Genomic DNA, 15,847 nt, shown 5'->3' on the forward strand with positions numbered 1-15,847 from the left:
TTTGTCAATCTGCGGACAAAAATGATTGGACCAGTTCCATTTTTGCCTTTGGCATATGTTAGAATACGCAAAGGCAGTTTTAGGGAAAAGTGAAAACAGTTGTGAAAAGGTCTCCTTCATAAGCATTTCCAGACCTACCCCAGTCAAAGTGCCTAGGTCATTGCCACCACAGTGCACTATTATGAGGTCAGGGTGTTGGATTTGCATGAAGGATTTCACCAATGGCATCAACTGGTGCCACTTTAACCCTCTCTGACCAATCCATTTAATGTCTACATTTGGCAAAGCAAGGTCTCTCACCATACCGGTTTTCTCTGCATACTTTTCACTCCAGAAGACATAGCTGTGCCCTACAATCCACACTGTGAACATCTTCAAAGGAGATCTGGATGCACTCAGGAGGTGTATTTCAGTAGAATGGGAAAAAGAAATGAAACAGTTTGGAAATGGAGGCATACATATTTTTTTAAAATAAAAAGAACTCCTTGGCTGTTTCATACCATTCTACACTAAAAACTAGGCTGTATGTGTCAATTTATAGAAGCATGTTTTGTATTGGTACAGAAAAATGTGTTACCAAAGAACAGTACTATGGATTTGCTGTTAGGTTTGAAAAGGCAAGCACTCTTACTCTTTGGAAATGAAACATTGTGTGGTGAACTTCTGACCTAACTCCACACAGCAGTGTTCCATGAGCTGTTGCTATGGTAGCAGGCAGAAGTCAAGTTGGGGGAAGGGTACTAGGCAGAAGTCAAGTTGGGGGAAGGGTACTTTTGGAAAAGGGTTGGTTTTCAACCAATAGAAATGTGTGATTACATTTGAAAAAAAGGGGGAAGCACTGAGATTTGAAATTAACATGTATATGTGTGGAAAAAGAGAGGGAAACATTGCCATTATCTGGTTCTGCTGAGAGGAGAGAGGTGTACAGAACAGAGATCCTGGCTCTGATAATCTGCTGTTTGAGTGCCACATTTCTTTCACAACTAACTAATTTTAAAGGTGAGTTATGAGTTTGAGAGGGGATGTATATGGTAAATTAAGAAATGAATAATAGAATTGGAATTCCTTTTGTTGAAGTTGTGTTTATCATTTTGTGTTTTGGGAGAAATTTAAATGTAAGGAACATGTAAAATAATATGGACTATGTTTTCACCATAAATTAAGGTGTACTGGTATAAATGAGGAATACTTTTAGGGTTTGAGGTTGCAGTCAGTAATGCAAATACATTCAGCATCACTAAGGCTGGTTGCCCTTGCTGGAGTGTAGTCAGTCACCCAGGTTACACATGTTGCTGGTCTCAAAAAGCTGTTTGGACATGTGCTGTTTTCAGAATCTGAAAAGTGGATTCAAAATGTGTCAGACTGTAAAAGTACTTATCACTTGCCAAAAAAAGAGTAGTAAGTGTGCTTTCCAATTGGCAAAGAAATTTCGTTTTCTGACTAATATCAAACCATGACTCTGTGTGCAAAGAGGAATTATAGACAGAGATTTATTGCGTATTACTCTGGTAATTTTACATTTGCATTAGTAGGAAAGGGGGAGCTATTTTTCTGCAGAAGCAGACTCTTAGCACACACCCAGCTGCTTATCCTGTAGAATCATGCATAGTATTCACAACCGAGTGGGGTTTGAGGTTGCAGTCAGTAATGCAAATACATTCAGCATCACTAAGGCTGGTTGCCCTTGCTGGAGTGTAGTCAGTCACCCAGGTTACACATGTTGCTGGTCTCAAAAAGCTGTTTGGACATGTGCTGTTAATCTGAAAAGTGGATTCAAAATGTGTCAGACTGTAAAAGTACTTATCACTTGCCAAAAAAGAGTAGTAAGTGTGCTTTCAAATTGGCAAAGAAATTTCGTATTCTGACTAATATCAAACCCTTTTCGCCACATTAATCTATGCTATAATATATACTTTGCAGTGTGTATGCAGCTCTATGCTGAAAGTTAAAAGTGCACTGTTCTATATTAGGACTTTAAGTTATGTCTGTTTTGATAGCCGTAACCTGCTGATCTATTTACATTATATGCACTCTGCAATCTACATGGTACACGTTCTTTGCAGCAGGCATATTAACCCTCTGCACTCCAATCTCTGTCCAGGAAGAACGTTAATCATAGCAGTTAACTTGACATTTTTGTGAGGCCTGGTAATTGCCAGAGGAAAGGAACGTGGTAGCAGGTGCTTTAAAAACATAATAAACTTCAGTAGAGCCAGCACTGAGGAACACCACAAGTCCCACCCACATTAGGACGGAGGATACGATCCCCTGGTGCTGAAGTGGCATGCATAGCTCTCACAACAAGTGACATTAGCCCGGGAGGAACTTGTTGCAATGATTGAGAGACAACATCCTTGAGAACCACAGAAACAGGACACAAAGAGGACAGACCTGTACCACCTACAGGTAATCAAGAATCTGTACCAACTGGGCCTCCACAGGAACCTACACCAGAGAAACACTGCACTACAAAGTGTCGGATGTGCAACTGAACAGGTTTGGAAGGGCACAAGAGCCATTGCTACCAAAAGAGAACGCTGCTACAATTGAAACAAGGTGGGAGACTGCAGGAAACGTACCCCTCTGAAGAGAACCACAGAGGGATAACACAAGAGAAAAATGTGATTTGTCTAGGTCAAGTCAGGGTTCGGCAACATCCTTCCGATGCATCCCCAGTCCCTGGCTGCACGCAAAGACCACCACATACTCAACTCTCAGAACACATGCAGCGAGTGGAGGAGCGACTAGATCACCCTGGGTGCCCCTGCACTGATTCCCCTGCTGTGAAATGCACATATGTAAGAGCCATCCAGCAAATATTGCAGCGGTTAGAGGGGGCCACTCAAAATAGTGGCGGATCGCCTAGATCACCCTGGGTGCCCCTGCACTGATTCCCCTGCCCCTAAAAGATACCCCGCTCAGGGTCTGATGCCCCTAACTGTGTGGCCCACGCACTGCAAGAAGAGCCCCCAACTTCACTGTTTCATGTCACCTGCCCCCGCTTAACAAAGCGGGCCCCACATCTTGATGGGTGCCAGATTGTCACTGGAACCGGCCAACTCCAATCGGCAGCCCCACAAAGTGGGCCGGAGGGCTGCCGAGTGGATGAGACAGAAAAGTGACCCTAACCCCCCCGCAAGCATTAGGGTCACCCGGATTAGGTGTGGTACAACAAGCTGAGTAGGAGTAGATCGAGTGCACGAGGTGCTGGGGGTGAGTGCACACGGGGCCACATGTGAGCAGGAATCGAGATTGGCTCAGAGGCAATTTGATCGCCACAACAAGCAATTCCGACTCGTAACGCACTTACCTTGTGAATAAGAATGGCGGCGGGCTGGCGCAGAGCTAAAGTCGTAGGTGGCAACAGGAAGGCGCCTTCAAACCTGGTGGTTTGTAGAGCAGGGAAACAGTCGTCCGTAGTGCAGGCAAACAGGAAGAATAGGCGGGTGAGGCCCCGAAATAAAGGGCAAAAGTTATGAGGGAGGGGTCGGAGGTGTTGGCACGCCCACACAGTGACGCTATGATCAGACCAGGATAGGCTGAGGGGCACCATAGTCACTGAAAGACCCTGCGCCCATAGGCCCACATGAGGGCATTAAAAGACCCTGATTGGAAAGGATTGCATGGAATTTCCTGGAACGGGGGCATGGCAAGGAAACTCTGCACTGGAGCACTGCAGCGCGGCAACATTTAGTAGTATTTTGCCGTTTCTACATATAAATACAGACAAAGGAAATATAGATTTCTGTCTTTATTTATATGTAAAAATCCGTAAAAACTGAAAACCGGGAGCCCTAATCATAATAACGTTTACTTTTTCTGCGTGTCCCTATTTGAGCCTACGCAAGGTCAATAACTGGCACCAGATCCTGATCAAACTACGCCTGCCCTCCAACCGGAGTGCGCATGCGCAGAGGGCCCGTTCACCGCGAGGGTACTTCCCCCCCACGGTCACCCCCGTACGCCCTGTAGATTATCTCCATAAGGGGCCCTTGCAGTTATGCGCCATTTACTTGTGCCATAGTGCACGTGCGGGGTGGCCCACCAGCCTACTGGAAAGCGTAACTCTCCCTTCCCGGCACCCATCCAGCCAACCGGCTGTAACTGCCCCTGGAGTTCTATGAGAGACCACTTGTCCCTCCCCCTTGGGCGACCCCATTCAAGAATGGCGCCGCCCTCTAAGGACCTTAATTTTCATGCTCACCAATCATGACCTTACCGCCTGACCATGGAATAGCACTAAAAATACGACAATAAACATAACCTGTAAAAGAAACAATAACCTCCTAAAACAACGGGAAAGAAAAAATTATCACACACATCATAAACAACCATGTCAACCTGACAATAAATTCACAACAATCCACTTTGTAAACCCTGCTTTTAGGGGATGGTGGGTGGGGAAATTAAAATTACAGCGTCCTAGCAAGGCTGGTGTGTCCTGCTGCAAGCTGTGGAAGCTGCGAGCAAAGAGGCAGACTCCGCCGCTCCCCAGACTTTTATCACTCCCCCAGACAACCCAGGCCATGCTGGTTCTAACCGGCCTGACGTTTGTGCAACGCACCCCGGAAGCAATTACAATCACTTCCGGGGCGCGCACCGGACCAACAGACCAATCGATAGTGAGGCGCGCCAGCCGCGTCACAATTGCGCGCGACAGGCCCGCCTCTGTGTGGTTATCGGGGGCCAGCACGACCGCCATACATGTGGCGTGTCCGAACCCGGCCCCGCCCTTCTATATGGCCAGGTACGGCCTACACCCCCTCCTCCCATATCCATACTAAGACAGTATCACACTTATCGCAAGGAATTTTGGATTAGGGGGTCGTTAAACCCCGGCCGAATTTATTAAAATAAAAATCAAAACAAAATTTTGATATACATTATTTACACAATACGCAGAAAACCACTTGTGAGAAGTTAGCCTGGCATATGCTGTCCTCTAGTTATAGGGGACACCTTGTACCAGTCCAATTCGACTTTAAAGAAAGCTATCCTAGTGGTAGCTGTTGAGAGCAGCCTTCAGGCTAAGTCTTGAAGGAGTGTTAAGCTAATTGTTTTACCATAGATAACCTCTTGAATAACCAAATGAAAGAGTAGTCCACGCAGGTATATATATAAAATATATGTATTTATTCTAGGAATAACCCCACTAGTCTCTTTATGAGGCTAGAGGTGAAGATACAATTCAAACAAGCATTGATAGTTACAATACATAGCACCGGTATCACAGGGCCCCAGGGGAGGACCAAACCATATATCAAAAAAGTGGTATAAGAACCACGACAATTCTACAGACAATGCCTAGGGCATTTAGGCTCGCTGGCCCCTTGTGGAACCACCCAAGGTAGTGAGGGAGGGGACCCACGGGAGACGCGTGCAGTGGCTAAAGCTACTGTCGGGATCTCTATTAAAGCCTATGGAGAATGTCGCGGTTGAATTTTACAAGTTTAAAAACACTTCTAGCAGGAGTTCAAGTTCAATACTTAAGAGTTAAGCTTTTGAAGAGCCCACACCCACGAGAGTACCGAGGTACCACTGTTACCTGCCCCAGGGAAGCCGGGTGCATAGGTCGTTTTCGATGTCGGGTCGCGGGCTGATTTTCAATGGCCAAACGTGAAGAAATGCTGCTAGCAAGAAGCGTCGTCGTTGTCGTGAAGAATGAAAATGTTGATCTTGTAGAGAAGGACCTGAAAGCAGAGGGGACAGAGTCTGGGTCATGGCACAGTGACCAGGGGGCTCAAGAGAAGGAGCCCTTCAATGTAGGGTGCTTCCAGGTGGAAGATGTGTAGCTTGGATCATCAGCCACGGGGTACAGGAGGTGTCAAGGAAGGCCAGCTTCTGGAGGGAGACTGTCCCACAAAGGATGAGGGTCGCTGCGGTGTTAGTGTCCGGATTGGATCCACTAAGCCTTGGCAACCGCAGCCCACGCAAGAAACACAAAACTGCTGCTGGTGCAGCCCCACAAGGTCTGAGCGAGGTCTCCAGCAAGGAGACGGAAGAGCAGGCCTGGAGCAACCAGGGGAACTCTTGGAATCGAAGATTGACCTCAGCTAGGGCCCACAAGTCGAGAGACAAGGGACCGCGGGAGGCAGTAATTTGGCGTGCGTAAAGATGCGCCCACGGGTCGCCGGAGCGGGCTAGGGCGTCGATCTTTGGCACAGATGATGCTGAGAGGTTGGCTCAATAATGGGCCAAAGCACAACCTCCCCACTCATCGGGGTCGGGTGCTGTGCAAGAGGAGGCCGGTGTCCCGGGGTATTGGGGATCTCAGCACCCACGGGGTCCACAGTGCTGAGCTTTGCTGTGCACACTCACTGGCCTCTGGGATGCCTGGAAACCCACCTCAAGGTAGGAAAGAGTCGTCAATGTCCGTAGGAGCAGCGAGGTTCCAACCGTGTCACTTGCAGTGTTTCAGGTGCCTGCCAAGCAGGGGGGTAACTCCTTTACCCCAAGGGAGATCTCTTCCATTAGCTGTGCGGCAACAAGTCGAAGTTCAAGTCTGTGAAGTACAAGAATATTCTGAGGCTCTGGGGACCCAGTATTCACCTTTATCCAAAGATTAGGGGAGTGTCCAGATCAGAGCCCACCAATGAGAGGTCAGGCGGGAAAGGGTGGCTACACCCTCTCCCCTTTGTCTGTTTCCCGCCAGGGCAGGGGACAGGATGCCCCTGAACTGGTTCCAGGCGGTGTATGCAGAATGTAGGCACTGGAGAAACCTACGTGCAACTCTGAAAGGCATCCTATGGTGCACCCACCCAGTTCCAATCCACATAGTCTGTCTGGGGAGGTGGGAACACCTCCCTGCAACAGGATCCCTATTGTCCAGCTGCCGTGGCTGGAGTTCTGCCCAGCAACAGGCAGCCAGAGTCGTGTGGGTGGCGGGTAGCATCCATTTTGTACTACGTGTGCACTTTTAAATTGGTGTCTAAATTCTGCCGCTTTTCCCATATCGCCCCTCTAGCAGGGGGGAATCATGCCCTCAGTCCCATGGCTGGATTGGGGGTATGATTCCTACATGTTTGACACCAAACACGATATGGTTCTGTGTAGCCATTCTCAAGTTATCATGCTATCGCGATATACTTATAATGCGGTTAAGAGTATATGGTATGGCTACACTACAAACAACCCAGGAATGATTTCACGAAGGTTGCAGAGGGGCCCTACTCAGGTAGGGGTCCCCCCTCACACATATCTCAGCCCCCTGCCTTGTAGGATTAGCAAGGCCTGCTTGAGGGGTGACCTATGAGGATATATGTGTTGTATTAAGTGGGATACAGGATACCTATATCCCTGTAAGGAGTGCAAGCACCACCTTACCCAGACTACAGTAGTGGTCTGGTGGTGTCATTTGGTATGGCTGTCCCAGGGGTGGCACAATAAGTGCTGCAGCCCCTGGTAGGCCTCTGAGGGACCCGTACCTAGGGTACAATCTACAAGGGGCTGATAGGGTGTCCTCAGTATCCAATTGGAAGGTACCTAGGGTACTCACATCAGTTTAGAGAAGAAGCAGATAGGCTGGGGTCCTGAATAGCAGGGCCACAGCCTGGTTAGTGTCATAAAACAGTCAAAACATCAGCAAAAAGTTGGGGGCAACTATGCAGTCGATGCCACTCTCCTACATAACACCCCCCCCCCCCAAACGAAGGGACATTAAACTAACCTTGACCAGTTGAGTCTTCATGTTCTAAGTGGAAATATCTGGAGAGGCCATCTGCATTGGCATGGTTGCTCCCAGGTCTATGTTCCACTTTATAATCCATCCCCTGTAGGGAAATGGACCTGAGTAGTTTGGGGTTTTCACCCTTCATCCATTTTAGCCATAGGAGGGGCTTATGGTCGGTTTGAACAAGGAAGTGAGGGCCAAACAAGTATGGCCTCAGCTTCTTCAAGGCCCAGACCACAGCAAAGGCCTCCCTCTCTATAGCTTACCAACGTTTCTCTCTGGGGGTCAACCTTCTGCTAATAAAAGCTACGGGTTGATCCTGGCCCTCTTCATTCAGTTGTGATAATACAGCACCTACCCCCACCTCAGAAGCATCAGTTTGAACTATGAATTATGTGGAGTAGTTGGGGCTTTGGAGCACTGGAGCAGAGCACATTGTCTGTTTTAGGTCATCAAAAGCTTTCTGACAGCTGACAGTCCACTGAACTTTCTTGGGCATCCTCTTAGAGGTTAAGTCATTTAAGGGGGTCACAATGGATCCATATCCCCTGACAAATCTTCTGTAATAACCAGTCAGGCCTAAGAAAGCTCGGACCAGAGTCTGGGTGGTTGGAGCAACCCAGTCCATGACGGTCTGGATTTTGCTCTGTAGTGGTTGAACCTGGCCTCCACCTACAAGGTGGCTCAGGTACACAGCCTGACTCTGCCCTATCTGGCACTTAGTAGCCTTGATAGTGAGCCCTGCTTTTTGCAGGGCTCCCAAAACCTTCCTCAGGTGGATCAGGTGCTCTTCCCAGGTGGAGCGGAAGACAGCAATATCATCTAGATATGCTGCACTAAAGTCACCCAGGCCTGAGAGGACTTGGTTCACCAACCTTTGAAAAGTGGCAGGTGCATTCTTCAAACCAAAGGGCATCACAATAAATTGATAATGCCCACCAGGGGTAGAAAATGCTGTTTTGGCTTTTGCAGATTCAGCTAACCTTATCTGCCAGTAGCCTGCTGTCAGATCAAATGTGCTCAGATATTTGGCTGAGGCCAATTTATCTATGAGTTCATCTGCTCTGGGAATGGGATGTGCATTAGTCCTAGTGACTGCATTGAGTCCTCTATAGTGGGCTAGCCCAAGGGCTATCTGAGGGCTCAATGACTCCCAATTCCAACATCTTTTAGACTTCTGTCCTTATGCAGTCCCTGACATGGTCAGGTTTCCTGTAGATCTTATTCTTCACAGGCAGACTGTCCCCAGTGTACACTTCATGAGTGCACCAGGTGGTCTGACTTGGAGTCAGTGAAAACATATGCCTGAATGACTGTAGAACTTGTCTGCAGTCAGACTGTTGCTGGGCAGTGAGGCTGCCTGCCAAGGCTACACCATCCACTGACCCATCATCAGGGTTGTGAGAGAGCAGGTCTGGGAGAGGGTCACTCTCCTCCTCCTGTCCCTCATCTGTTGCCATGAGCAAGCCCATGTCAGCCCTGTCCACATATGGTTTCAGTCTGTTTACATGAAGTACCCTGTGGGGACTTCTGGAAGTGCCAAGGTCCAAAAGTAGGTGACCTCTCCCTTCTTTTCCAAAATGGTATGGGGTCCACTCCATTTGTCTTGGAGGGCTGTTGGGGCCACTGGCTCCAACACCCATACCTTCTGTCCTGGCTGGTACACCACCAGTACAGCCTTTTGGTCATGCCAGGCTTTTTGCAGTTCCTGGCTTGCCTCAAGGTTTTTTGTCGCTTTCTTCATATACTCAGCCATCCGGGAGCGGAGACCAAGTACATAGTCCACAATATCCTGTTTAGGGGGTTTGAGAGGTAACTCCCATCCCTCCTTCACTAGACAGAGTGGCCCTCTAACAGGGTGACCAAACAAAAGTTCAAAAGGGCTGTAACCAACCCCCTTCTGTGGCACCTCCCTGTATGCAAAGAGAAGGCGGGGCAGAAGAACATCCCATTTTCGCCTAAGCTTTTCTGGGAGCCCTTTGATCATACCCTTGAGGGTCTTGTTGAATCTCTCAACAAGCCCATTGCATTGAGGATGATAAGGGGTGGTGAACCTGTAGTTGACACCACACTCCTTACACATTGCTTTGAGGTAACTACTCAAAGTTTGTACCTCGGTCAGATAAGACCTCCTTAGGGAAACCCACCCTGGAAAAGTTTCCCAGGAGTGCCCTTGCCACCACAGGTGCTGTGAAGGTCCTAAGGGGAATAGCTTCTGGGTATCTGGTGGCATGATCCACTACCACCAGAATAAACCTGTGCCCAGATGCTGTTGGTGGGTCAAGGGGACCAACTATGTCAATCCCTACCCGTTTAAAGGGAACCCCCACCAAAGGTAGTGGTATCGGGGGGCCTTTGTGGATTTACCTGCCTTGCGACTGGCCTGGCAGGTAATGCAAGAGCTACAGAAACTCTTACAGTCCTCACTCATTTGAGGCCAATGAAAGTGAGGGACAATTCTGTCCCAAGTCTTGTTTTGGCCTAGGTGTCCTGCCAAGGGAATATCATGGGCCAGTGTGAGTAGGAAACCCCTGAACTTCTGAGGTATGACCAACCTCCTGGCTGCACCAGGATTGGGGTCTCGACCCTCAGAGTACAGAAGTCCATCATCACAATATATCTTATGGGTCCCACTAGCATTCCTGGCAGCCTCAGCAGCAGCTTGCTGTCTGAGGGGTTCAAGAGTGGGGCAGCTCTGCTGCTCCAGGCTCAAGTCTGCCCTAGAAGGTCCCCCTGTCCCCAAGAACTCAACCTGATCAGGTTCAAGCTCATCTGGGACAGTTCCTTCTTCAGGTGTCAGATACTCTTCTGCTAAAAGAGTCTCTTCAGCCTGATCCTGGGGGGAAGGCACTGCCTTACCCCTGCTACTCCTCCTCTTGGAAGGTCCTTGGTTCATTTTTCCAGGATCCAATGCCTGTTCAGTTTGTGTCAGCTTTGCTTTAGACCTTGTCAGGGCAAACACTGCTGCTGGGATACCCAGCATCGCTGCATGGGTAGTTAGCTCCACCTCAGCCCATGCTGAGGTCTCCAAATCATTCCCTAGCAAACATTCTACTGGTAGGTCTGCACTCACCACAACCTTCTTTAGGCCAGTTACCCCTCCCCAAGAGAAGTTAACAACTGCCAGAGCATGGTTAGTACTGACATTGCTTGCATTGGTCACCTGGTAAGTTTCTCCAAGTATGATCTGGCTAGGGTCCACAAGGTCCTTAGTCACCATGGTGACACTGGCCCCTGTAAGCTAGAGACTCCCTTCCATTTATTCTAGGCTGTTGCTTGTATTTGCCCAGACCACTGGGACTCACAAATAGGGACAGGTCCCCATCACAAACTAATACAGCCTGAGTAGGCATTCTGACTAGGCCAGATTCCTCTCCAGATCCCAGGGTCAACCCTACTATCCCTTTGTTCTGTGTACCACCACCTATAGCTGGACTAGGGGGAACAGATGCCTTAGGGGCAGGTGTAGTTGTACTTGTGGAGTCTTTGGGTCAATGGGTTTCTATTTACAGATTTTACACCATGGCTTCCTTGGCTGCTTAGCTTGGTTGTTTTGGGAATTATCAGATGCTGATTTTTGGGGGCCTGTTGAAGACTGCTGGTCTTTTCCCTTTTCCCCACCCTTCTCAGAGTTTTTGGCATCTTCCTTTTTAGTTGCACCCCCCAAGGGCTGGACCTTTTGCTTGATCCTGGTTCTGACCCAGTTGTCTGCCTTCTTTCCCAATTCTTGGGGAGAGGTCAGATCTGAGTCCACAAGTTGCTGATGTAAGAGCTGATTCTGACAATTGTTAAGGATCTGCTCCCTCATAATGAGATTGTACAATCATTGGTAATCATTTACTTTGCTGCCAGTTAACCAACCTTCCAGAGCCTTAGTAGCACAATCTACAAAGTCTACCCAATCTTGATTCTGTGCTTTTTAGGTATCTCTGAACTTCAACCTGTATTGATCAGTGGTTAGGCCAAACCCATCTATTAAAGCATCTCTCAAGATATAATAATCATCTGCATCCTCTTCTCTGACAGAGAGGAGCTTGTCTCTTCCTTTGTCTGCAAAGGAGAGCCATAAGATTGCTGCCCACTGCTCTACTGGGACCCTCTGAACTTTACAGGCCCTCTCAAGTACAGTGATCCATTTATGGATATCATCCCCTGACTGATAGGGGGGCACAAACTTATGCAGGTTCCTATTGTCACAAGCTTTCTCTCTAACTCTAAGGGTATTATTACTGCCACCAGGGGTCTCTAGACCCCATTTTCTTGAAGCTTTCTAAAGCTCCAGGGACTCCCTGTCTAATGCTAACTGTTGTCTCCTGAGCTGAAGCTTGGCTTGCTCAAACTCGATTAGTCTGCATTCCTCTCTTGGGAGGATTCTCTTCTCTAAGAGGCAGAGGTCCTTTTGGATCTCCCAGAATGGTTAGACCCCTCTGAGGGGGATCTGTTCCTTCTGTTTGGATCCACCACTCTCCCATTAGGGATGGAGGGAGTGCCTCTTGGGCCATCACCTCCATGTTGTGAATGGTCTGATTCATCCAGGTCAAGTTCAACTTCCTCTTTCTGGTCCTCATCAGAGTCCACCACTTGGGTGTCCTCTTCAGCAGGATGCCCACCCAACCTGTCTACCCCTTCAGACACTAGAGTCTGCTTGAAGTCTGCTATGAGCAGGATTTCCCTGAGACGTTGAGTGTTGGCACCCTTGTTTATACTCAGTTGCCTAGTAGTGCACATCTCCCTAAGCTCTGCAAAAGAGAGGTTGTCATACTTGTTGACTGGGACCCTTGAGGGTCCTTCCAGGGCCTTATGGGCTCCTGAACCTAAAGACATTTCTAGTGTAGTGGTACTGGTGTATCTACCTACACTAGGTGTGGCCTACTGAACCCTTTCTTGAGTTGTAGTCAAGGTGTGCTAAGCCCTCTACACACAACTCCTAAGTTTAGTAGAACTTATTGTATTCTAAGCTTAAATTTATATCTACCTTTAGTACCAAGTGGCTTTCACTTTAGAAATTCAATTTGTTATCTGGTAAAACAATGGCAAGCTTGAATCCAATCGCTGCACACCAATGTGAGATGTTGGCCTGGCATATGCTGTCCTCTAGTTATAGGGGACACCTTGTACCAGTCCAATTCGACTCTTACGGGGATAGGTTAAAGACAACCTTTAAAGAAAGCTATCCTAGTGGTAGCTGTGGAGAGCAGCCTACAGGCTAAGTCTTGAAGGAGTGTTAAGCTTATTGTTTTACCATAGATAACCTCTTGAATAACCAAATGAGAGAGGAGTCCACACAGGTATATATATAAAATATATGTATTTATTCTAGGAATAACCCCACTACTCTCTTTATGAGGCTAGAGGTGAAGATACAATTCAAACAAGCATTGATAGTTACAATAAATAGCACGGGTATCACAGGGCCCCAGGGGGGGACCAAACCATATATCAAAAAAGTGGTATTAGAACCACGACAATTCTACAGACAATGCCTAGGGAATTTAGGGTCGCTGGCCCCTAGTGAAACCACCCAAGGTAGTGAGGGAGGGCACCCACGGGAGACGTGTGCAGTGGCTAAAGCTACTGTCGGGATCTCTATTAAAGCCTATGGAGAATGGCACGAATTTTACAAGTTTAAAAACACTTCTAGCAGGAGTTCAAGTTCAATACTTTAGAGTTAAGCTTTTGAAGAGCCCACACCCACGAGAGTACCGAGGTACCACTGTTACCTGCTCCAGGGAAGCCAGGTGCGTAGGTCGTTTTCGAGGTCGGGTCGCGGGCTGATTTTCAATGGCAAAACATGAAGAACTGCTGCTAGCAAGAAGTGTCGTCGTTGTCGTGAAGAATGGAAATGTAGATCTTGTAGAGAAGGACCTGAAAGCAGAGGGGACAGAGTCTAGGTCACGGCACAGTGACAAGGGGGCTCAAGGGAAGGAGCCCTTCAATGTCGGGTGCTTCCAGGTGGAAGAGTGTAGCTTGAATCGTCAGCCACGGGGTCCAGGAGGCGTCAAGGAAGGCCAGCTTCGGGAGGGTGACTGCCCCACAAAGGATGAGGGTCACTGCGGTGTTAGTGTCTGGATTGGATCCACTAAGCCTTGGCAACCGCAACCCACACAAGAAACACAAAACTGCTGCTGGTGCAGACCCACAAGGTCTGAGCGAGGTCTCCAGCGAGGAGACAGAAGAGCAGGCCTGGAGCAACCAGGGAAACACTTGGAATCGAAGATTGACCTCCGCTAGGGCCCACAAGTCGAGAGACAAGGGACCGCGGGAGGCAGCAATTTGGCGTGCGTAAAGATGCGCCCACGGATCGCCGGAGCGAGCTAGGGTATCGATCTTTGGCACAGATGATGCTGAGAGGTTGGCTCAATAATGGGCCAAAGCACAACTTCTCCACTTGTCGGGGTCGGGTGCTGTGCAAGAGGTGGCCGGTGTCCCGGGGTATTGGGGATCTCAGCACCCACGGGGTCCACGGTGCTGAGCTTTGCTGTGCACACTCACTGGCCTCTGGGATGCCTGGAAACCCACCTCAAGGTAGGAAAGAGTCGTCAATGTCCGTAGGAGCAGTGAGGTTCCAACCGTGTCACTTGCAGTGTTTCAGGTGCCTGCCAAGCAGGGGGGTAACTCCTTTACCCCAAGGGAGATCTCTTCCATTAGCTGTGCGGCAACAAGTCGAAGTTCAAGTCTGTGAAGTACAAGAATAATCTGAGGCTCTGGGGACCCAGTATTCACCTTTATCCAAAGATTAGGGGAGTGTCCAGATCAGAGCCCACCAATGAGAGGTCAGGCGGGAAAGGGTGGCTACACCCTCTCCCCTTTGTCTGTTTCCCGCCAGGGCAGGGGACAGGATGCCCCTGAACTGGTTCCAGGCGGTGTATGCAGAATGTAGGCACTGGAGAAGCCTACGTGCAACTCTGAAAGGCATCCTATGGTGCACCCACCCAGTTCCAATCCACATAGTCTGTCTGGGGAGGTGGGAACACCTCCCTGCAACAGGATCCCTATTGTCCAGCTGCCGTGGCTGGAGTTCTGCCCAGCAACAGGCAGCCAGAGTCGTGTGGGTGGCAGGTAGCATCCATTTTGTACTACGTGTGCTCTTTTAAATTGGTGTCTAAGTTCTGCCGCTTTTCCCATATCGCCCCTCTAGCAGGGGGGAATCATGCCCTCAGTCCCATGGCTGGATTGGGGGTATGATTCCTACATGTTGACACCAAACACGATATGGTTCTGTGTAGCCATTCCCAAGTTATCACGCTATCGCGATATACTTATAATGCGGTTAAGAGTATATGGTATGGCTACACTACAAACAACCCAGGAATGATTTTACGAAGGTTGCAGAGGGGCCCTACTCAGGTAGGGGTCCCCCCTCAAACATATCTCAGCCCCCTGCCTTGTAGGATTAGCAAGGCATGCTTGAGGGGTGACCTATGAGGATATATGTGTTGTATTAAGTGGGATACAGGATACCTATATCCCTGTAAGGAGTGCAAGCACCACCTTACCCAGACTACAGTAGTGGTCTGGTGGTGTCATTTGGTATGGCTGTCCCAGGGGTGGCACAATAAGTGCTGCAGCCCCTGGTAGGCCTCTGAGGGACCCATGCCCTGGGTACCTAGGGTACCATCTACAAGGGGCTGATAGGGTGTCCTCAGTATCCAATTGGAAGATACCTAGGGTACTCACATCAGTTTATAGAAGAAGCAGATAGGTTGGGGTCCTGAATAGCAGGGCCACAGCCTGGCTAGTGTCATAAAACAGTCAAAACATCATCAAAAAGTTGGGGGCAACTATGCAGTCGATGCCACTCTCCTACACCACTGCATTACATTGATTACATTGATAGGTACATATGTCATATTGCTAACCTTCGCATATCTCTAATACAAATATATTCCTAACGAATCTAAACCTACCATAATCAATAATCATTATAATGTTTAATTTTTCTGGGTATCCCTATTTGAGCTTACGGCAAGGTCAATAACTGGCGCCAGATCCTGATCAAACTATGCCCGCCCTCCAACCAGTGTGCACATGCGCAGAGGGCCCGTTCACCGTGAGGGTACCCCCCCCCCGGTCACCCCCGTACGCCCTATAGATTATCTCTATAAGGGGCCCTTGCAGTTATGCGCCGTTCTCTTTTGCCATTGTGCACGTGCGGGGTGGCTCACCAGCCTACTGGAA

The sequence above is a fragment of the Triturus cristatus genome, chromosome 7, assembly GCF_964204655.1.
Source record: "Triturus cristatus chromosome 7, aTriCri1.1, whole genome shotgun sequence".
Lineage (NCBI taxonomy): Eukaryota > Metazoa > Chordata > Amphibia > Caudata > Salamandridae > Triturus > Triturus cristatus.